This window comes from Crinia signifera, chromosome 6 (assembly GCF_055691185.1).
Source record: "Crinia signifera chromosome 6, ASM5569118v1, whole genome shotgun sequence".
NCBI lineage: Eukaryota > Metazoa > Chordata > Amphibia > Anura > Myobatrachidae > Crinia > Crinia signifera.
The window spans coordinates 120,036,368-120,060,347 of record NC_139222.1 but is presented as its reverse complement, the minus strand read 5'-3'; the positions used below and the strand labels follow the sequence as shown (position 1 = coordinate 120,060,347).

General features: G+C 41.9%; 1 protein-coding gene across 6 annotated transcripts in view; it reads left to right on the top strand.

Moving 5' to 3' along the window:
* The window catches only part of LOC146007043 (uncharacterized), a 120,287-nt gene that overhangs the window by 28,125 nt on the left and 68,182 nt on the right, over nt 1–23,980 (top strand). The gene's annotated exons all lie outside the window — the stretch shown is intronic.

Genomic DNA, 23,980 nt, shown 5'->3' with positions numbered 1-23,980 from the left:
GAGAATAACAGTACAAGAGGATAAGTAAAGAGTCTATTCTTAGAGTCTCGCGCTGTGTTAGGTAAGAAACGCAAGTCTCAAAATATTAGCAATACATGGCTATAAGCATTTTGTACCTCTTCATTCAAGGCCCATCTGTGAAATGGGACACAGAGATAATTGCCCCCTGGGCTCTCTTGTTGTCATTGTTTCTGGCTGAGAAGGATGAGGCTTCCTTATTTGCCACAATTAGGACAGTTATAGTAATTAGAACCTATGATGCTTTTCTTTCATACTTGATCTAATTTTCCCATAACGAAAGCCAAATAGACAATTTTCCAATTTGCTTGCAATAAGAAATATATCTAAGACTTGCGCTTTTTTCTTTGATAAAAGTTAATTGTATTCAGAGACAACATACTTCTACAGTAGTTACAATTTGAGATTTCAGATACTTACTTTATTTGTTTCACCTGCATCTACAGTACATATGGGTGATAGCAGTGGTGTAGCTAGGTGCCACGGTGCCTGGAGCAAGGGCATGTTTCCACACATTGTAATGCCTATTGTACATTTTAGTGAACTTTGTAATACCCATTACACATAAAGCCACATGCTATAATGCCAATTACACATAAGGTCACACATGATGCCCATTACATACTATATAACACACCGTAATGCCCATTATATACTATATAACACACCGTGATGCCCATTACATACTATATAACACACTGTGATGCCCCTTACATACTATATAACACACCGTAATGCCCATTACATACTATATAACACACTGTAATGCCCATTATATAACTATATAACACACCGTGATGCCCATTATATACTATATAACACACCGTGATGCCCCTTACATATTATATAACACACCATAATGCCCATTACATACTATATAACACACCGTAATGCCCATTACATACTATATAACACACCGTAATGCCCATTACATACTATATAACACACCGTAATGCCCATTACATACTATATAACACACCATAATGCCCATTACATACTATATAACACACCGTAATGCCCATTACATACTATATAACACACCGTAATGCCCATTACATACTATATAACACACCGTAATGCCCATTACATACTATATAACACACCGTAATGCCCATTACATACTATATAACACACCGTAATGCCCATTACATACTACATAACATAACATAATGCCCATTACATACTATATAACACACCGTAATGCCCATTACATACTATATAACACACCGTAATGCCCATTACATACTATACAACACACCGTAATGCCCATTACATACTATATAACACACCGTAATGCCCATTACATACTATATAACACACCATAATGCCCATTACATACTATATAACACACCATAATGCCCATTACATACTATATAACACTCCGCAATGCCCATTACATACTATATAACACACCGTAATGCCCATAACATACTATATAACACACCATGATGCCCATTACATACTATATAACACACCCTAATGCCCATAACATACTATGGGCATTAGTGAGTGCTAGGCTGATATAGCCAAGGCTGATCAGATTCTAAGTGATCAGTTCAAAGTGATATTACAATAGTTATATCGAAGCTGGAGTTATACAGGAGTTAAACAGAAGGGAAACATCAGACGAACAATGGAGACTATCCTGTCAGCTAACTCTTCTGCTAAGGACCGCATTCATCTACCTACTTGCTCTGTATACCCTTCTGACTATATCATCCACACGCGCGTCTGGACCACCTTGCTCCATTATTGCTACAAAGATCATCTGCTGCTCCCTGAAACATGTGAAATATAATTTTATTGACCTTACCACTGTCTTAATACTGCCTTGTATGCCACTGTAGTATTCTCTTAAATTTTATTCCTGTTATCCTGCACCGCGTTTTGCGCCTCTGCTGTGCATAGCCTGACAGCAGCGACCTACACTGTGTGCTCCATGTCCGTGTCCCCCATCAGGATACATCTAGCATATATCTGTACGTGTCCTATATCTGTACTGTTTTACCTGTTTACCTGTCTACCCATCTGGCTGGTGCAATCACCATGTGGCGCCGCTGCCTGGGTGCTGCATAGCTCAGTAAATATATGTTCCCCATGTCCATGTTCCCCATCAGGATACATCTAGTATATATATATCAGTACTGTTACTGGCTACCCATCTGGCTGGTGCAATCACCACGTGGCGCCGCTGAATGGCTGCCTGGGTGCTGCATAGCTCAGTAAATATATGTTCCCTGTCCCCGTGTTCCCCATCAGGATACATCTAGTATATATATATATATCAGTACTGTTACTGGCTACCTATCTGGCTGGTGCAATCACCATGTGGCGCCGCTGATTGGCTGCCTGGGTGCTGCATAGCTCAGTAAATATATGTTCCCGTGTCCGTGTCGCTCAATAGAGTACATCTAGTATATATCTGTATGTGTCCTATATCTGTACTGTCTTACCTGTCTACCCTTCTGGCTGGTGCAATCACCATGTGGCGCCGACGAATGGCTGCCTGGGTGCTGTACAGCTCAGTAAATATGTTGTCCATGTCCCTCATTAGAATGCATCTAGTGCATATCTGTATGTGTGATGTATATCTGTACTGCCATTGTTGCCCGTTTTGACAACCCTTTGTATTACAGTATGTGCATTATTTTTAATGTCTGTAAAGCGCCTTGAGTCCTGTTGGAGAAAGTGCGCTATATAAATAAAACTTACTTACTTACTATAACACACCATGATGCCCATTATTACATACTATATAACACACCGTAATGCCCATTACATACTATATAACACACCGTGATGCCCATTATATACTATATAACACACCGTGATGCCCATTACATACTATATAACACACCGTAATGCCCATAACATACTATATAACACACCATGATGCCCATTACATACTATATAACACACCGTAATGCCCATTACATACTATATAACACACTGTAATGCCCATTACATACTATATAACACACCGTAATGCCCATAACATACTATATAACACACCATGATGCCCATTTCATACTATATAACACACCGTAATGCCCATTACATAATATATAACACACTGTAATGCCCATTACATACTATATAACATACCGTAATTTCCATTACATACTACATAACACACCGTTATGCCCATTACATACTATATAACACACCGTGATGCCCATTACATACTATATAACACACCGTAATGCCCATTACATACTATATAACACACATGATGCCCCTTACATACTATATAACACACCGTAATGGCCATTATATACTATATAACACACTGTGTTGCCCCTTACCTACTATATTACACACTATAATGCCCATTATATACCATATAACACACCGTGATGCCCCTTACATACTATATAACACACCGTAATGCCCATTACATACTATATAACACACCGTAATGCCCATTACATACTATATAACACACAATGATGCCCATTACATACTATATAACACACCGTAATGCCCATAACATACTATATAACACACCATGATGCCCATTATTACATACTATATAACACACAGTGATGCCCATTACATACTATATAACACACCGTGATGCCCATTACATACTATATAACACACTGTAATGCCAATCAGATACTATATAACACACCGTAATGCCCATTACATACTATATAACACACAATGATGCCCATTACATACTATATAACACACCGTAATGCCCATAACATACTATATAACACACCATGATGCCCATTATTACATACTATATAACACACAGTAATGTCCATTACATACTGTATAACACACCGTAATGCCCATTACATACTATATAACACACCGTAATGCCCATTACATACTATATAACACACTATAATGCCCATTACATACTATATAACACACCGTGATGCCCATTACATACTATATAACACATCATGATGCCTATTACATACTATATAACACACTGAGATACCCATTACATACTAGGGGGACACATGAAGATTGTGGCAGTGGTAAGATGGCATGGAGAGCAGGGACACAGAGGAGGAGTTATCAGAGGCACAGATGGGCAGGAAAGAGGCATGGATATAGAAAGTACACTCTGCTTTAGCTTGCACTGGCCTGTCAGCTGTTTGACAGGAGCATGCAAGCTGCAGAGTGGGGAAAGTGCCTGTCCATGGCAATGCTGTGTACAATGCAGGTAGGTGCCAGCAGTGCTTTCCTGAATGTGAGACCGCAAACAGCGGATGTGAGGTCGGGAGGGGTTAAAGGTCAGGAGAGTTTCCTGTCGGCACCACTGATTGACAGCTTGGGACAGCGCGTCCCAAATCCCTGCACAGCATTTTTTTTGCCTGGTGCTCCCTGCAGGCAGCATAGTTACGCCACTGAGCGGGTGTGCTGGGGGAGCAGGAGAGCAGGGCGGGGGAGCCGGCGGCAAGGTGCATGGCTCAGGCGCCCGGTGACATTTCGGCACCCGGAGCCCGTGCTCCACTGGTTCCGCCTCTGGGTGATAGGGCTACAAAATATTTACTATGGAATTTTCAGTGACCACCGCTGCATTCCCAAAGGCAGATCCATGGACATGGAGGCCATGTTTAAAAGAATTTGAGATTAAACTGAGTTTGCAGAGCCACTGACCCAATTAAACTGTCTTCCAACAATAAAAGTGGGTATTCAAGTAAATCACATGAGATCAAGTGGACGGAGATAAATTACCAACCAACCAGCTCCTAACTGTCATGTTGCAGTCTGTGAGGTTGATCCTATTAATTGCGAAGGGTGCAAGGTGCCATTCCTTTGAAGGCTGGTTTCAGCCCGAATTCCCTCAAAATAGCTTGCTACCCTATGGGTCAGGGATCACTTATGTGCAAATTGCGGCTGCCATAAAGTGTGGCTGCTGCTGTGATAATTTGCATCAGTGAATTTATCACAATTAATAGGTTTGGCACCCGTATTTAAAATAATCACAGTTTTGGAGCTAAGTAGCTAGTACTTTATCTTGGTTTAATTAATCTCTCTCCACGTCTTAGTAAATAGACCCCAGAATTGGATGTCCATCCTCTCAAATTGGCAATATATAGCAGGCAAATATGCAGTGGGTTGACAGTAGTCCTCCTAATAACTGTGCAAGTACAAGTCAGTACGCTTAACAATACTAGCGGCACCTCACTATGGGCCAAATGCACTAAGCTTCCAAAGTGCTAAAATGGAGAGTGATATACAACCATGCAATCAGCTTCTGGCTGACATTTTTCAAACATAGGGCCAGATGATCTAAGCTTGAAAAGTGATAAAACGGAGGGTGATAAACAGCCAGCCAATCAGATCGTAACTGCCATGTCACAGGCTGTGTTTGAAAAATGACAGGTAGGAGCTGATTGGCTGGCTGCTTATCACTATCCATTTTATCACTTTTTGAAGCTTAATGCATCTGGCACTATAACAGCTTAATGTAAGTGTATGGAGGCCATTCCTGCTTCTGTTCCGGTTTCTGCTCCGGCTTCCACTTTCCTCTTGTGCTCTCTGCCCATCCTACTGACTTGTATCAAGCGTTATAATGAGGATTACCATCAGCTACTGCATATTAGACTGCTGCTATGAGGATTTACTCAGAGAGAATAGACATCAAAGTCTATTACAGGTGGCTTACAGCTAATATCCCTGGCAAAGGCGATTACATGAGACTAATTGAGGATCACAGTCTTGTTTTGAGTAAAATTTGATATATACATTTGTATGCCTGTTCACAATGAAAATAAAATAAATAATATCATATAGACACTTTGTATACTTATATTTGCATGTTAATATTTTCTGGAGAAAGAAAGCAGGGTGTTTCCATATAATTATAATAATAATAATAATAATAATAATAAGAAGAAGAAGAAGAAGAAGAAGACATTATATATATATATATATATATATGTTACTGGTATTTGTTACCATTGGAGTGCCAATTACAACTTTGAGATGTGTGTGTGTATATATATATATATATATATATATATATATATATATATATATGCCCGGCACTTCCAATGCATTAGAGTCCTTGGGCGGGTGCTAGCTTACTAAACAGAGTATATATATCGAAATGAAGAAGCAGCACTCCGTCCTTGGTGCAAAAAAGATAGATTGTGAGGTACAGCAACATTTTTAATGCGCAACGTTTCAATGCGCACGCAAGTAGCTTGATGACAATGCACCGTGCGCATTGAAATGTTGCTGTACCTCACAATGGGGCAGATGTATTAAGCCTTAACAAGAGATAAATGCAGGGGTGATAAAGAGGGATAAACGTCCAGCCAATCACCTGCTAACTGCCATGTTAAGGCTGTGTTTGAAAAAAGTCAGTAAGGAGGTGATTGGCTGGATGTTTATCTCTCTTTATTACCCTTACATTTATCTCTTGTTAAGGCTTAATACATCTGCCCCAGTATATCTTTTTTGCACCAATGATGGAGTGCTGCTTCTTCATTTCGATATATATAATATAATATAAAATAGCAAAGGGACTGGCTCTCCATATAGAGTAGGAATAAAATTGTACCTGGGTGACATCCTCTGAAAGGCAGCAAACTGCTGCAATCCAACAAATGCACTGTAATGAGGCAGCTCTCCGTGTAATTCAAGAACCACACCAAGAGACAGAGTATTGGAAAAGTTTCAACGTTTCAATTACGTAAAGCAATTTTCGTCAGGAATAAACATATACTGTACAGACAAGACAATACATTTATACTTACAACGCCGTTCGGCACGCTACCCTCTGCACAGGGAACTTCTGGCACAGTTACCTAAACTCCTGCATTCTGGAGGAGACTCACTGAAATAGCCTCCCTCATTACAGGGCCGTAACTAGGGGGGGGCTAGGGGGTCACGCGCACCGGGCGCTGGAGGGTGGGGGCGCTAGTGTGGTGTCCCAGCAGCGTGGTCCCTGGGATGAGCAGCGGGGGTCCGGGGACTGGTGGGTTAATGCCAGGTCCTAGCGGGGTCCCGGGGACTGGTGGGTTAACTCCGGCTCCTAGCGCTGCCGGACGGTGGGCGGGAAGCAGGTTTTGAAAAGACTTGCCGGACGCTGATTGGCTGAATTCAGCCAATCAGCGTCCGGCAAGTCTTTTCAAAGTCATCAGCGCTTCCCGCTGCCAGGCAGATAGCGCTAGGAGACGGAGTGAGTGAAGGCTGCCGCTACACCAGTCCCTGGACGCTACACACAGGTATGTTGGCAGCGGGGGTCCAGGGACTGGTGTAGCGGCAGCTTTCACATACACAGCCGCTCGCTATTTGCCTGGCGGCAGGAAGCGCTGATGATTTTGAAAAGACTAGCCAATCAGCGTCCGGCAAGTCATTTCAAAATCTGCCTCCCGCCCACCGCCCGGCAGCGCTAGGAGCCGGAGTTAACCTTCTCCAGTTCCCGGACCCCCGCTGCCTGACCCCAAGGCAGTGATTTTTTTTAATATTTTTTTTTGGGGGGGGCGACCAAATGACTGCCGACCCGGGCGCCGAAACACCTAGTTTCGGCCCTGCTCATTAGTCTAGCAATCTCCCTCATTTCACCTAGCCCACATTACACTGTTAAATTTTTTGGGGAAAACAGGAATGAGAGACAGATAAATTTACATTGAATCATCAGCACCATTTCCCAGCACTTTAGCAAGTACAGTATAGTAGCTCTTACTAACTACTTTGGGGCTCATCTACATTTGTATATAAGTAATTTTAAAAGATTTTTCTCAGATGTAGCAGTACACACTTCTAGGTGCTACGATCACAATCCTCTTTTCACAATCTCTCCATTTATAGAACTAGGCATGCCCTTTGGGTGGAGCAATGGGGCGCTATGCAAAATTCTGCTACCAACTATAATCTCCCTGAAACTAGTTTTCAAAAATAGGCAAGTATGACTTCCGAGTCCCATCCGAATAATGCAGCGCATCACGTGGGTACGCGGCATCATCATCCCGCTGCACGGGATTGTAGTTGCTGGGCAACGTGTATACAGTCGCTCTGAAACCGAACTACAGCTTATCCCTGCAGCATACCTTCCAACATGACCCTCTCCAGGAGGGACACATTGCTCCGCTTCTGCACTTCTGTCTTAATTTATGATTGACCTGTGTTGAAACAAGTTTCTTATTAATTAACCTGTTCAATACAGATCAAGGTAATCATACATTAAGAAGGAAGACCAGAAGCACAGCATTTTGTCCCTCCTGGAGAGGGTGATGTTGGGAGGTATGCTGTAATGGCACTCCACACATACAGTACTGGCGTTAACAGAGCATGAAGACAAAATTGAATGCCTTTAATATGTAAGAAAATGGGAAACAAACTGGCACACCGGCGCTGGCTGATGGACGTGGTGAGTACACATACACAGATATAGAAACAAATTCTTCTCAGTGTACAAAATCTAATAACAAACTAAAAAACTGCGCTGACTAACAAAGCAAAAACTTTTTTGTCGCTGCAGCAAACCTATACACACATAGGTTATAGAGAGAAAGATATTATCTCTAAATAGATATTAAAGGGCCATGTTACACATTTACATGTGCACCTAATGCGACCAACTCATCACAACCACTTTAAACACCTGTAAAATATCTGTAGTGACACACTGCTTAAAATGAGCATAATCAGAGAAAAAAGGGACGGAAAAGACAAGAAAGAATGGTAGATAAAGATAATGTGAAAAAACGTGAAAAACATGCATATCCATGTTGAAACATGTCATGCAAATAATATCGTTGACCCCTATACATACCCAAATAATGAAATTATATTTACTGCAATGCACAGAATATATAGCACATCAGGCAGAAAATACAAGGTAGCAATAAAGATCGAAAATTTGCACCGAATGTCACATATTTACTATAGCTACAAGAGGAGAGAGAACGTCACGTTATTATAAAAAACAGCTAATGGACAGATTTTCGTTCAAGCCAGCCAGATCCACTATATTCAACTGGTGGATCCAGTTGTCTTCCAATTTTAGTATTTTTATGTGACGATCTCCTCCTCTGGTCAATGGCGGCACATGGTCAAACGGTTTATATCTGAAGGTGGCTAATGTATGATGTGCCTCTTTAAAGTGGCATGCCATCGGCTGGTCACACTCTTTGCTCTCCAATGCCAATCGGATCGCCGAGTGATGTTGTGTGACTCTCTCCTTGAAGCTGCAGACCGTCTTCCCAACGTACAAAAAGCCTCATGGGCATCGAAAGATAACAAATTTGCTACTGAAAGTGAGCGCTTGCTTCATGTAGATCTTCTGTCCTGAATGGGGATGTACTACATAGTTCCCAGTTTCCATAAACGGCAGGTTGTACAATTGGTGCACTTGTATACTACTTGTTTCCTGCTTAGAAAATGTCCTTTGGCATTAGGCATGACTGTAATTTCTGACCATCCAATCCTTGATATTATGTCTACGCTTATGGTATTGCCTAGAGGTGTTCATGATAATTTTACTTGTTAGTGTGAATGTAGTAACCAGGGGCAGAACAGTGCGAGGATGACTTAGCGCTTTATTCATTGCTATTTTGATATCTTTTGGACAATAACCTCTGTCTTAAAACTTTTTCTCCATTGCCTTCATCTTTATGGATGCTTGCTTGTCATTACTGGTTATTCAACTAATACGCAGGAATTGTAAAAATGGCAGCTATTTTTTTAGGGGTATGGGGTGCTGATTTTGTTCATGCAACATTGTGTTTCTGTCGGTAATTTTGTAGAAAATATCTGTTTCCAGATGATTTTCAACACGTGTAATCTTCACATCCAAATAATTAATGTAGGTGATGTCACATTCAAAGGTGAAGTGTATGGTGTCATCCATTTGGTTATTCTACTGCATTTGGCTACTGAACTCATCCTTAGTACCCAAAAGACCAGAATGTTGTCTATATATCATAAAAAGTAATAGATGACAAGAAAAATCTGAGTTGTTTAGAAACAGGCGTTTTTCTATTGCGAACATATACGTGTTTGCAAAACTAGGGGCTACATTTGGCCCCATAGCGCACCCAAGTAGTTGAACATGTAGTATTCCTTGTTGAAAAGAAAATAATTATTGTTCAGTATTTTTACAATAGTTGTACAAATTATATCTCTGGGCCATGGTATTGAGGATTGCCATCCAGTAACCTTCCTATGGCACTAAGGCCTCTGTGGTGCAGAATGTTTGTGTACAATGACAAAACATCTATAGATGCTAAGACACAGGTCGCTGGATGTTGATTAATTTTTTGCAATTTAACCAGCAGATCTGTAGTATCCTTTAAGAAGGTCTCCTCATGCTGTATGACTGGTTGTAAGAAAAAATTTAAATATTTGTCCACTTAAGGAATCTTAGGCCGAAAGGATGGGCCTTTCGGGAGGACCCTCTAGGTTTTTATGGATTTTGGGGAGCTTGTACAGATAGGGACTACTAAATTTACTGTGAAGGCTTCTCTGGTGATGTTGTCAATTATCCCGTTAAGGACCACGTAGTTGAGAAAAGAATCTAAGTCCTTTTTGAAGATGTAAGTCAGAGACTCACCAATCTTCCAATATACTTTGGCATCGTTCAGCTGTCTGTAAATTTCTCCCATGTATTGGTCCCTATCCTGTAACACTATCGCTCCCCCTTTGTCAGCTGATCTAAAAATTAGTTGATGATTCTTGTTCAATGATTCCAAAGCTCCCTGAAGCAGAGACAGGCAGGGTTCGCATCCCCCTCTGCCAGAAAACTGGGACACGCGTGTGTGAAACGCTTCCACATCCCAGTCAGATGAAGTGAATCTCCACCGGCGATCGCCAGCGAGGGCATTCTTTCGAGCCCCGGCACTGGCTGAGAGGTGCTCCATCTGTATATTGTTAAAGAAACTGCCATGTGTTTGTGCCGCTGCTCTGTTGCCTAGTTTAGCCAACCAGTCTTTAGCTAATATTGGTGGACAATATCGTGAACTGTGAGCTGGTCAAATATGACTGTAAATAACTGGAAATTAATGTTATTGTGGTAATTAAAATTGTAGTAATCAAAATAGCCCATGGTTTTATGTTATGTTTTTTAATGAAAAAAAAAAAAATTACAATACAAAGACATGAAATGGTGGGTTTTTCAAAACTAAAACCAAAACACAAAGATGAATCCAGATAGCAAAATCATAACATGGTGGTCAGTGTTTATCTCTACTTTTAAGAAATATTCTCCGGAAATGAGGAGAACCAGGAGTGAGTAAAACTTATATGATAATACCTTTACCACTGCATCGAGATGATGATGCACACCACATTGTCACACCACATTGTCACACCACAGTATGATTATGGTGCAAATCACATTCTCATGCTGCTTATTTTCTGAATCTGGAATGGAGATTGACAGATTATCCTGTAAATTAAATAAAAGAGCATTTTATATTTAAAAAGTCTCCCTGACATTTTTGAAGTGTTGACAACTATTGGCCTAACTTATGTTTGTATGAAATGTCCGATGTTCATGCAATGGAGCAAATATCAGCAAACTGCATGTGTGCTGTGATCGCAATGCGCATGCATCAAGATGCCATTGCAATCCTGCTCGCAATGAGGATTTGATCGATAAGTGATGGACAGGAGGTGACCGTCTGGAGATAATGGGGAAACTAGTAACTGGGCTAGGACCAGTAGTGCTGGATACTGAGTACACAATAGAATACTTCCAGTGTGAGTGAGTAGTGCTTGGTCTATGATAGCACAGAACTCACAATTACAGAAATCAACTCACAATTATGTGTACGTTACTACTGCTGAGGAGTATATAAGCCACTAAGGTTCTAAGGAGAGAGGTGCGATAATAACCAGAGGGAATGAGCATTCTGTTGCAGTAGTGAAACTGGCATATAACGCGTTAAACTGTATACAAGGAACCAGGGAATCCATAGGCTGTTGTTATACACTTGTACTAATTAGTAGAATGCAGCTGGATCTATAGCCAGCTGATATAAGACACTGCACACTGGTAATGATTGAAGCTGAAGCACCGCAGGTGGGAAGCACTTTAAACGAGAGATATTCTCATGAATAAAAAGAAACAAAATAAAAATACATTGAAACTTTAGGCGGAAAACTAATGCTCTCTGCAATACTGAGACTTGGGAGCACAAATCCTGTTGCTTGCAGCATGGGCGTAATTAAAAATGGTGACACCAGTGATTTGGCAAAAAGAGGTATGGTCTCATTGATAAGTAGTAGGACCCGCAGGTAATCGGCTGAACCCCCATTTTGACACTCAGTGGGTCCCGAAGATGCTGGATTACCCCGGAGACAAGTGTGAGTGCAGTGCTGGCTCCTAGAAGGGCACACTGAAGAGGCACTTTAATGCCACTCCTTGGTGGCTGACAACCAGGTGCTGCCCGTACTTCCAGCACCCCTGTAGTGATGTCACAAACTTACAGAGAGGAATAATAGAAAAAGCGTGCAGTTGGCCTGGAATTGTACTAGTAAAATGGAAGGGTTTAAATAGGCTGTCCTGGGAGCAGATAGGCTACAGTGAACATGTGCAATAATGCATGAAATAGATAGGTGCATGAGCTATCACATGGTGACAGCCTAGGTGGCAGCTCCTATGATGTGCTGGGCATAGTCACACGGTCATACTGAAAACAGACATAATGCAGAGTAGGCATGCACAGGGCAATCCAAGAGACAGGACAGGCACAGTGAACCCTTAGAGCACATCAGGATGCCATATGAAGGAGGTAAGTTGATCCAGTGGAGTGGAACACCGTAAGAACAGCTCACCAGCTTCAATTAGAATGCACAGCAACTCCTTCAATTTAGAGAGGCAAATTCAATTTCACCCTTGTCAAGGTCATACTTTTCAGATCTGTGAACAGTGTGTACCCAACTTTAGGTATCAGGTGTCAGGATGCTGGCTATAACTATACCAACTCCAGCATCCTGACTACCACTGGGAGACTGGTGCTGCAATCCCAACATTAAATAGGTTTATGCACTAGTGGGGAGGGGGTGAAGCTGGGGACACATTACATGATATCGTCCATGAATGACATAATGAACAATTTTTTCACATGAACTTCCTGGAATGCCCGGTCAAACAATATAGTGTATCGTTGATATAGTTCAGTGGCCGCATCCCAAAGCATGTACAGACAACAGAGGGGGTTGATAACGACCTGCAGGAGTGCACATAATGAAAAAATAAAATTGCACATGATTCATTTAAGATTTGCATGGATGTAACTAAGGTCCTTATTCTGGTCGATGCGTTAATTTCCGAATTCTTTCGGTTGGCGGTTTTTAGCCGCTATGCGCATGTGCCACGCACGGTCTCCGTACTCGTTCTCACTAATACCGTACAGAAATGTGGACCACATTCACTCGTGAAATATGGGCGTAATATGGGCGTCATTCGGAACTACAAAGGGGCGTAGTTTCAAAGTGTGCTGAACTGGGCGTAAACATGGGCGTACACGAGGGAGTGCACTAATTCTGGTAGGCGTGCATTCGGACAGAACACCGACTGCAAACGAACCAACAGCCAGGAAATATGCGGTCTTCATAAGCAAGTTTCACTTTGCGGACACCACTCGGTCATGCGCTAGGCATTCGGATCGCCCAATTAGTACGGCCGCACCTGAACCACAGTCAGCTGAACACAATACAATCCACTCCTCTACTCATTACTCATTAATTACACTCTTTTCATTGCTTCAATTGGAACCATTGCAGCCGAAATGGACCATTACTAAACACACAAATATATGCTGAAAGCACGGCTGGGTGAAGGGTAATGTAAAGATGTAGATAGTGTGTTGGTGTGTATGTGTGTGTTTGCATTTGAAGAATAATTTATTATACATGCATACATAACACATGGGTGTAAAGGGGCAAGAAAGAATGTTTGGAACTTTGCATGATGTAAGGGTTAATCTAAAGTGGTAGTAATGTGTTTAATGATCAATTCGAAAAATAATAGATGACCATTAAAAACAATCCCTTTTTAATGAGGTAGCCTAATTGCATAAGTGTGTCATGTGTGTGATGTATGAGTTCCGATGATACTAGTATGTTTTGTGGAAATACACCGCATCGGTGCGTACGGGCAGGTTCCCGTCTGTTCTGACGCGGTAAGACCGTGCAGACGCTGTAAGAACGTGCAGAATATGTGTGTGGCCACCGCACACGCAAGGTTTGGATGTCGTCCGTAAACACGCCCTCTTCTTAAAGAGTGAGTCCGTCCGAATGCGGAGGACCGGTGGGCGTTTCTTCATATGATGTCCGCACAGCGTGGCGTGCGGTCCGCTCCGAAAGAATTCGGAAATTTACGCACCAACCAGAATAACCTCCCAAATGCTGATATTTGCCTTTATGCCGAATAGTACATATCTATGACAGCCATGTCCATCTTCTTGGCTAAACAACCATAATCACCATAGGCACACACTTGTAGATAGCTTATCCTTAAATCTCATACATATATGATTTTTTAAAAAGATATAGCTTATCACTTCTGAGTGATATCCTTTGAAAAATCGCTTAGTGTGTGTGTGTGTTTAATATGGTTAACAATATCCCGTCCCCGTCATCTGTGCTGCATAACCAATGTTGACTATATTGTCAACCAAGCATATCATTTACCGATACCATCCAATGTGTGCAAACAACGTAGGTTACCTCTGCTTACTGTTGATACTGTTGTACATTGGGACAGATGTACTAAGCCTTGAAAAGTGATACAATGGACAGTGATAAACCACCAACCAATCAGCTTCTGTCATTTTTCAAACCCAGCCTGTGGCATGACAGATACAGTATAATCTGATTGGCTGGTAGTTTATCACGTTTATTTTACCACTTTTGAAGCTTAGTACATCTGGTCCTCTGGTCAGTAGAGACCGTCACCTAGTTTAGTGCAAGCTGATGCCACTGATATCATATGACTCTTAGTGTAACTCAGCATAGACCTTAATTACCGTACATCCTCACTAAACGTAGCCTATGTAAAAATGCCTCAGTTACCCTCTCAGTAACAAGTGGACATGTTACTACATTTGACTCAGAATTACCAGTACAGTAGATATGTATATGCTTCACTTAACTAATCCCACTTTCACACTGCCTAAACGTTTCAAAAACCGGTATTTTGAAACAGTATTTAAAACGGGTCTGAGCCTTCACATTGAAGTAGATTACCATTTTAAATACCGTTTAAATACCATTCACATCAGTCAACCCGTTTAATCCCCTGAACATGTTTCAAGGCAGAATGCAGGGGACAGCCTATCACAGGTAGTGTGTTGATTTTTCTAAATACAGTTTCAGAGCCATTCTCACTGCATAAAAAATGTCTCTGAAACGGTGTGAAAGGGGTATCAATGTGTATAAAAATAAATACACAGAATAGGTCCTGACTCACTAAAAAACAATACAAGAAGTTTTTACAATTCACAGCTAACTGGATTTCAAAGCAGGTATGCCTCACAGAGGGTCAGATGTAGTAAGCTTTGAAAAGTAATAAAATAAAGAGTGATAAATGACCAACCAATCAGCTCCTGTTTTTCAAACCCAGCCTTTAACATGACAGTTAGGAGCTCATTGGCTGGTACTTAAGCACTTATTATTTTTGAAGGCCATACTTGCCTACTTTTGAAAACTGGTTTCAGGGAGAACTACAGTCGGTAGTAGAATTTTGCACAGTGCTCCAATGAGGGGGCGTGTCACGCTCAACCCAAAGGTCGTGTCTAGTTCCATATATGGAGAGATTGTGAAAAGAGATTGTGAATGTGGCACCTAGAAGAGTGGGTGTGTACTGCTACATCTGAGAGGAATTTTTTAAAATGACTTCTATCCAAATGTAGATAAGCCCCAGGAGTTAGTAAGAGCTACTATACTTGCTATAGTGCTGGGAAATGGTGCTGATAATACAATGTATATGTATCTGTCTCTCATTCCTTTTTTCCACAAAAATGTAACAGTGTAATGTGGGCTAGGTGAAATGAGGTAGATTGCAAGACTAATGAGGGAAAGAGAGAGATTGCTGCTATTTCGGGGAGTCTCCTACAGAATGCAGGAGGGTAGTCAACTTTTTTTTAAGGCTTAGTACATCTCGTCCAGACACTCCATAGTCTCTCATCCCCAAGCAGTGTGAGAGCCTTAATACCAGGCTGACAGTCTTTTAATACATCCAAACAGATGAAGGCCCAATTATCCCATACTTGCCTACTTTTGAAAAAGCATGTCAGGGGGATTGTGAAGGTAGCACCTAGAAGTGCTGACCTGTACTGCTACATCTGAGACTTATGTCCTAATTACATCCAAATGTAGATGAGCCCCAAAGCAGTTAGTAAGTTCTACTTGTTGAAGGAAATACTGATACCTGTCAAGGCTTGTTTATAATATATATTGAGTTTTACACGAGGTTCCGTATAAGTGGCCACAATAAACCGTATTTAAAAGGCATGTAGCCATATGGATCATTGTGCTTTATAAGCAATGCAGGGAAATAGCACTAATGATTCCATTTGAATATATCTCTGATACCTTTTTTATTTCCCAACAATATAACAGCTGCATAACATGGGCTAGGTGAAATCAGGGAGATTGCTAGACTCTTCAAGGAATCAGGGAGATTGCTACTATGTCAAAGAGTCTAGGCCAGTGGTTCCCAAACTGTGGGGCAGATTTATTAGGCTTGGAGAAGAGATAAACTGGAGATAAAGCGGAGAAAAGGTAAAAGGAGATAAAGCACAGCCAATCAGCTGTGTTTGAAAAAGACAGTTGGGAATTGATTGGCTGGTGCTTTATCTCCTTTTACCTTTTCTCTGCTTTATATCCAGTTTATCTCTTCTCCAAGCTTAAACGATCTGCCCCTGAGTGCCGAGGCACCCTGGGGTGCCTTGGGGGACTTGCAGGGGTGCCCTGGGTTGGTGGTCCAGGACCAATTCAAGTTTTTCATGTCCATTATAATAGACAAATTGTGGACAAACAGAAGGAAATCCTGTCCATTACCACATAACTGATCCTAAGGATGAGATATAAACACAATTTATTTAACTTAATATTTGTTTCTAACTCTCTCAATGAGAAACCTTTAGCCTAAGGGTGCCACCAAAACTTTTCTGATGCTTTGGGGTGCTGTGATTCAAAAACTTTGGGAACCTCTGGTCTAGGCATACTGTATATGAATTAGACTTCTGTGATGCTAATAGCCCAAAGACCAGGACTGGGCCTAAATGGATTGAGAACACTCCCTCTCTTCTTCCATCCAAACCCACGACCCTCTCCAGCTATTAGTAAAAGCCAAAGATTCAATACAATAATCATGGGGATTTGGAGAACATAGCTAAGAAACACTGGAGAAACATACCTGCCTTCCACCATTATTCCAGTATTATAATAATAAAATGGGTACTTGTGCATTTGCAGGGCGCCCAATTTAAATACGTACGGCACCGTTGGAAAATCGCGGAAAATTCATTGTATAAGCACCCATGCGATGAGGTGTGATGGTACTTAATTTTAAAGCACCCATGCGATTTTATTGTGTGCTATTTTGCACATCCCCACTATCCACGTCACCCCAAAGCGTGGCGAGCACAGCGCCCCCCGCAAGGGGATGCGGTTACGCGTCCTCCTGACCTTTTCAAACCTCCACTATCCACGTCAGCGTGGAGTTGATTTTATCAAGTGTGGCGTGTGCAGCGAGCCACCGAGCCCAAATCATGGCGAGTGCAGCGAGCCCTGCGATGGGACGCGGATTACGTTACATGTAATCCACGTCCCCTCGCCATGCTTTGGGCTCGGTGGCTCACTGTGCTTGCCCCACTTTAGAAAATCAACTCCACGCCAACGTGGATAGTGTGAGTATGAAAAGGTCGAGAGGACGCGTATCGTGTCCCCTCGCCATGCGTCTGGCTGGCGTGGATAGTGTGGGTTTCAAATGGAGGCATTTGCCAGTATGCAACATGGAGCACTAGCAAATGCCTCCTTTATTGTGCATGAGACGCATTTGCGGTACGGTGAGTAGCTGCCTCACGGGGACACTGCGCTGACTACGTGGGTTGCCGCGGAGTCACTACGCTGACTACGCTAGGCAGCCGTTGGGCTACGTAGCTTAGGCTGCCGCCGTGAAACTACACAAGTACCGTGTGCTCTTAAAAGACTAGTTTCACATTGAAGAATTCTCTGGGAAGGTTAAAGGACAAAGAAATCTAACACCATTATTAGATGTGTGAGGAAATTTGGACAGATACAATACAATACACAGACAATGTAATAACTGAAGTGAAAGCTTTTTTTTCTTATTATGATTTCAGTATTCATAGACAGCCTGTTTTATGACAGTGACATTGAGTATTATCCCTAAGGAGTAAGCAGTGTAATAATTGATGTCTGTGTCTGACATCTGAGTCCCAATTCAAAGGCTGTTTGGAAATCTTAGCTCGTAAGTCTAAAAATAAACAATGCTGGTATCCAAAGAGAATGAATAAATTACATTTCAGAGTTTATAGGACAGAGTTGCATGTCAATACTGTGCTGACCTTCCAAGCTCACAATGTAATCCAGAGGTCAGTGAAGTTGGTCTATATCTGAAACCTACTTCCAGTTTCCACCAAGTAGTGCCTCTTTCCCACTTACCACTGGGGAAAAGAGGAGGAGAAAAAATCGATCAAGCTTCTCATATATCCTCAAAAAAAAAATCAATGTTTAATGTAAGAACGCAGGCTGCTTCAATTTCATTACGGATGCAACTATAAGTGGGGGCAGTCCTGTTGAGCTGAAAATAGTCTCATTGCTTATGAAGATGGCAGCTTTGAGATTGATCTTTCGTTGACCTCAGCAGTCTTGGACTATTAACACGCGTCCTACTGGATCTTTGTGCTAAACAGTGGTCAAATCAGTTATTGAAAGCATGTATGCAACAAGGGTGAAAGACAGTTTTCCTGAGTGCTTCAACATGTCAGAATGTGTCCATTAGTATAAAAGTGGTCATGTGGGGATGATTAAAGGCAATTATTTCATTCCCTTAACCACATGGGAAGACCAAAGTGAGCTTAGAAAAGATAGGAATTAGTATATGCATGGGTTAAGCTTAGGAGCGAACAGCATATATAAAAAGTCACATTACACAGCCCTATTTTGGCAATATAAATTTATTTCTGTGCTTAAAGTAAGTCATTCTGCATCCTATCGCAGCTGTCGCTGCTCTGACTACACAGCTCAGGCTGACTGCTTGCCCTAAATCACCTTTTGCAATCACTGACTTCTGCAGTTTAAAGTTTTGCGGTAACCAACATAAAGTTGGAAAGCAAGACAGATGTAAATTTACTGCTGAAAATAAAGCTTCTAGAAATTTTTACTGATTTGTCACCATGAACAGACCTTTTCAATTGTGCATTAAAAAAAACTACATACTGTATACACAGTGTGATGTTTTCTGTGTTTGTAGCAGAATATACAATTTTTTTCTTTATCTTTCTTACATTTAAAAAAAACAAATACTTTTATTTCCTGAAAGTGTTTTCTTCTTTATGATAAAAAGTAGGACTTGACCACCTCTAGCAACATTTCATGTACTGTACTGCCATGAATCCTGTGCTGCACACTTATGTGCCCAAATACGCACAATTTCGCATGGTACCTATTTCAGCTGTTTCTCAGCCATTAAAATGTACACTTACAGTATGGGTGCTAAGTAGACACAGTACTTACCTACTATTCTGCAATTTCTCAGGAGACTGACAGTTTTTTGCTAGTCCTACGCAGCCACGGAAGACGGACAAGATCTCACGCATCCCACCTACTTCCTAGTAAAGCGAGCAGGATGATGAAAATATTCTTGGTATTTAAAGGGCCTAAACCTTACTAAATGTAACATACAGTACAACTACAGGAACTTCAACACTGAAGAACTGAAAATGTGTGTGTGGTGTAATGCAAACTCTGACCAAACCAAACTGTGTCCCGCACAGAAATGACAAACACAATAACACCACTGTACAAGAATAAAAAAATGGTCCTGTCCTATAAAATACCTATAAAGTACCTGCCTACTTCTGTTATCAGCCCCTACTTAGCTACAGCTGGTCAGCCCTTTTACAACCCCAGGTATTACTACAGGTGAACTACGGTGATTTAAGTGGGGAACTGAAAAGGAGACAGCCACGCAGCCTGTCCATCTGTTCAAATACACACCGGGACTCTCCTTACTGGGCATAGCACTTACCTATAGGCGAGTCTAGTGACCACGGTCACCTTAGAAACAAAAATAGGCTCATGCCTGTGGTTCTGCCTATTTGGAGACAGTTGGAGTGACCTGAGCCTAGTGCCCAGATCACTCTTATTCACCTGGTGGGGTGCATCTACACTGGGCCTAGTGCCCACATGCCTAATGGTCTGACACGCCTAAGGTCTGACTTGCAGCAACAGGCCTAGTCCTGCCTAACAGTGGATGGGAACAGGTGACTTGGGCCTTGTGACCAGAGTCACCTGTAGGCATTGCCGGGTCCTAGCCTTCGAATCACCCCAGACCTAATGCCTTAATATGGCAACAGGCTAGTGCCCAACTACCATACCCCAGGCAAAGGGTCCCATCCATTGCATCACATGCCTAGTGTCTGAATGCCCCCCCCCCCCAGCCTAGCACCCACTCCTTAGTGGCCTAGGGTGGGGATAGATGAAAGGTGCCCTCACCGATGGCCTACCTGTCCATTGTAAGAGGCTACAATTGGGGTGGTGGGGATTTACTTGGTGCTTTTGCTTTCCTCCCTGTTAGCTTCTCTGTTATTCAGCTTCTTTCTTCTGCCACTTTTCCATCCTGGCCACTGCTTCTTCCTTTCTTCTTATAGTCGGCCCCAGGCTTATTCATTCTTGATCCTGCCAACTTCTAGCCTTTTCTGTGGTCACTCAAACTCTTCCTCGGGCATCCGTCTTCTCTCTGCACTGCCCAACTGCCTTCTTCCCATTCAGGTGGCATCTGACATCAGGAACCAGGAACCAATAGATGGTCTCGGCCCAAACACCTGCCACTGCAGCACAGTCAGTGCCTAAATCAGACAGTTTATGCCACTGCTGGTTGGAGCCAGGGCCGGCGCTAGCCACTCAGCAGGATAGCACAGCGGCTGGTGTCAACTCACGTCTACTGCTTCTGGAACAGCATCAGTCAGGACACGCCCTACGCGTTTCGTCATGGACTTTGTCAGTGGGGTGGCCTGACTGACGCAAGGCCGGCTCTTTATCCACCTCTCCAGACAATGGGCCTTATTCTAGTTCACTCTTTCTGACAAAATCCTTCTTAGATGGACAAAACCATGTGCACTGCAGGTGGGGCAGATGTTACTTGTGCAGAGAGAATTAGATTTGGGTGGGGTTTTACTTCAAAGTGAGATCTATATTGCAGTGTAAAAATAAAGAAGCCAGTATTTACCCTGCACAGAAACAAAATAACTCACCCAAATCTAATTCTCTCTGCACATTTTACATCTGCCCTCCTGCAGTACACATGGTTTTGTCCATCTAAGAAGGATTTTGTCTGAAAGAGTGAACTAGAATAAGGCCCAATGGGAGGGCAGAAATTTTCATATATTATGTTAATACATTTTGGGAGTTTTCATCTTACAACTCAGTTTCATTTATAACGGTACATACTAATTAGATCAGACATTGAATAACTGTAAAGCATACACTGTATAAGTTATTCGGCAGTGGAATATGTGAATAATGATATCGTTTTAGTTTCTGGCTAGCAGCAAACCAAATCATTTAAAATTATAAAATTATACGACCGACAGTTGATATATAGGATATATATATATATATAAATATATAAGCAGCGCTACTACTGTCGGTAAATGTGGGCGTTATGTATAAGCCGCAATACTACTGTGGGTATATGCACAAGTACTGTAGGTATATGCAGAAGTGTAGAATAATGTGTGTCATAATGTCATATGGTCATTATAGTGTGCCGCATATTGTGTAAGGGGCATCATGATGTATGGCATAATGTGTAATGGGCATTACAGTGTGCTGCATACTGTGTTAGGGGCATCAGGATGTGTAGCATAATATATAATGGGAGTTACTGTGGGTGGAATCATGTGTAATAGGCATTACTGTGTGTAGCATTATGTGTTATGGGCATTACCGTGCTATTGGTACTTTTATATGGCCATGCCCCTTCCCCATAAAGCCACAGTCTTACATTTTTGCAGCGCGCCTTAGGCGAGCACTCTACCAGTTTTTACTGTAGTGGTGGAGTAGTCACCAATTGCCAAAGGGCACCATAATGGCTAGTTATAGCACTTGTTCTGTGTAATGTGAATAAGATTGTGCTACTGTATGGTGACATTTGGAATGGGGTACTATTGTGTGGCCATACTCTGTCCCTTTGTGAAGTATAAGAGGTAGCAAATTTATAGTTTGCAGGAGGGCGCCGAACACCCTAGCACCGGCCCTGGTTGGAGCTGTGTCCTGCTGCAGACACAGCTTCCTCTGCACCTGTTGATCACAGCACTGGACTCCTATGTGCCCCATGCGAGGGACATAGACAACATAAAAGTATAAATTAACACAAAGGGCCAGATGTACTAAGCCTTTAAAAGTGATAAAATGGAGAGTGATAAAACACCAATCAATCAGCTCCTAATTGTAATTTTTCAAACACAGCCTTTAGCATGGCAGATAGTAGCTGATTGGCTGGCTGATTATCACTCCATTTTTTACCTTTTAAGCTTAGTACTGGCCTGTAGCTGTCTACGGTGGTAATTGCTTGGTAATGGAAGTACTGTATGGAACCTGTACTTTTTTTTGTTCTTCTGGAAGGTAATGTAATATATAACATGATCAGTCAATATCTATCTACACAGGTCCAAAAGTTTCCTTTTATAACAATGCTAGAGCTGGCATACTCTCCTGGGTTATAATTAGACTCACAAATGGAAATATATGCTGACCACTGACAAACTCAAATTGCCCAGCAAACAACTCCTAAAATGGACTGTTCCATGCTCCTGAAAACTAACAAAGGAGATTTGTTTTAAATGGAAATATTGTTGGAGCAGTAACAGTTCTTTGTTAATATAATTTAAACATTGCTCATAAGGGAACAATATAACAATGTAATAAAATGGCAGAATGCTTACATGACATCACCAATAAATCCTATTTGAACAAAGCCCTTTACAGACTTGATCATATTTTTATTTGTCTCACTAGAAGAAAGTATAAAAATCATATTAGGTCATTTTCAAGGCGCAGCGGATTATTGACTGTTCATTTTGAATCATATAAACATGTCTATCAGGATTTGCTTTGTTTCTAACCAAAATAGCACCAGTTGTGGGGTATACAGTGATCCAGCAGAATTGGTTTTCCTGTGTAGAGTTATCAGTAGAGTGCATACATACTCTATTTTCCTCCATGTTTGCCCCTGCCCATGCCCCGTTTTCCTTATAGTATGGGGATTTCTCCAGGCTTTCTAGAACATGAACATCTCATTGGACACAAGGTTAATGGAGCCATTACATGAGCTGCATCACAATAACCAGCATAGTGGCAGGCATAGTGTAGTAATCGAGGATTGATTCCTTTTTTTTTTACCATGTACTGTAAATATAAAAGGCCCCGTTGCATAAGTGCGACTTGTCTGAAGGGCTAGGTCATGTCGGATTTCCTTTGAACTCGCCCGGCAGATCCCTGGGAGTCCTTCCATTGGATTTGGCACTTTTTACATTCGATTTAGCGAATGCGAAGTAGAAAAAATGTCATAGTGGTATTGTGTGCGCGCAACAAAAAGTGGGCATTGCCACATGGAATAAGGGATGTGGCCATGGGTAATAGGGGCATATCAGCAACAGAGGGGATAGTAGTGTACACAGTGGGACCACAGAGGGGAGAGTGGGGGCACAGGGAGGACAGTGAGACCACAGAGGGGAAACGGGGGACACAGGGAGCAGAGTGCGGACATTACTATCTGCAAACATGAGGC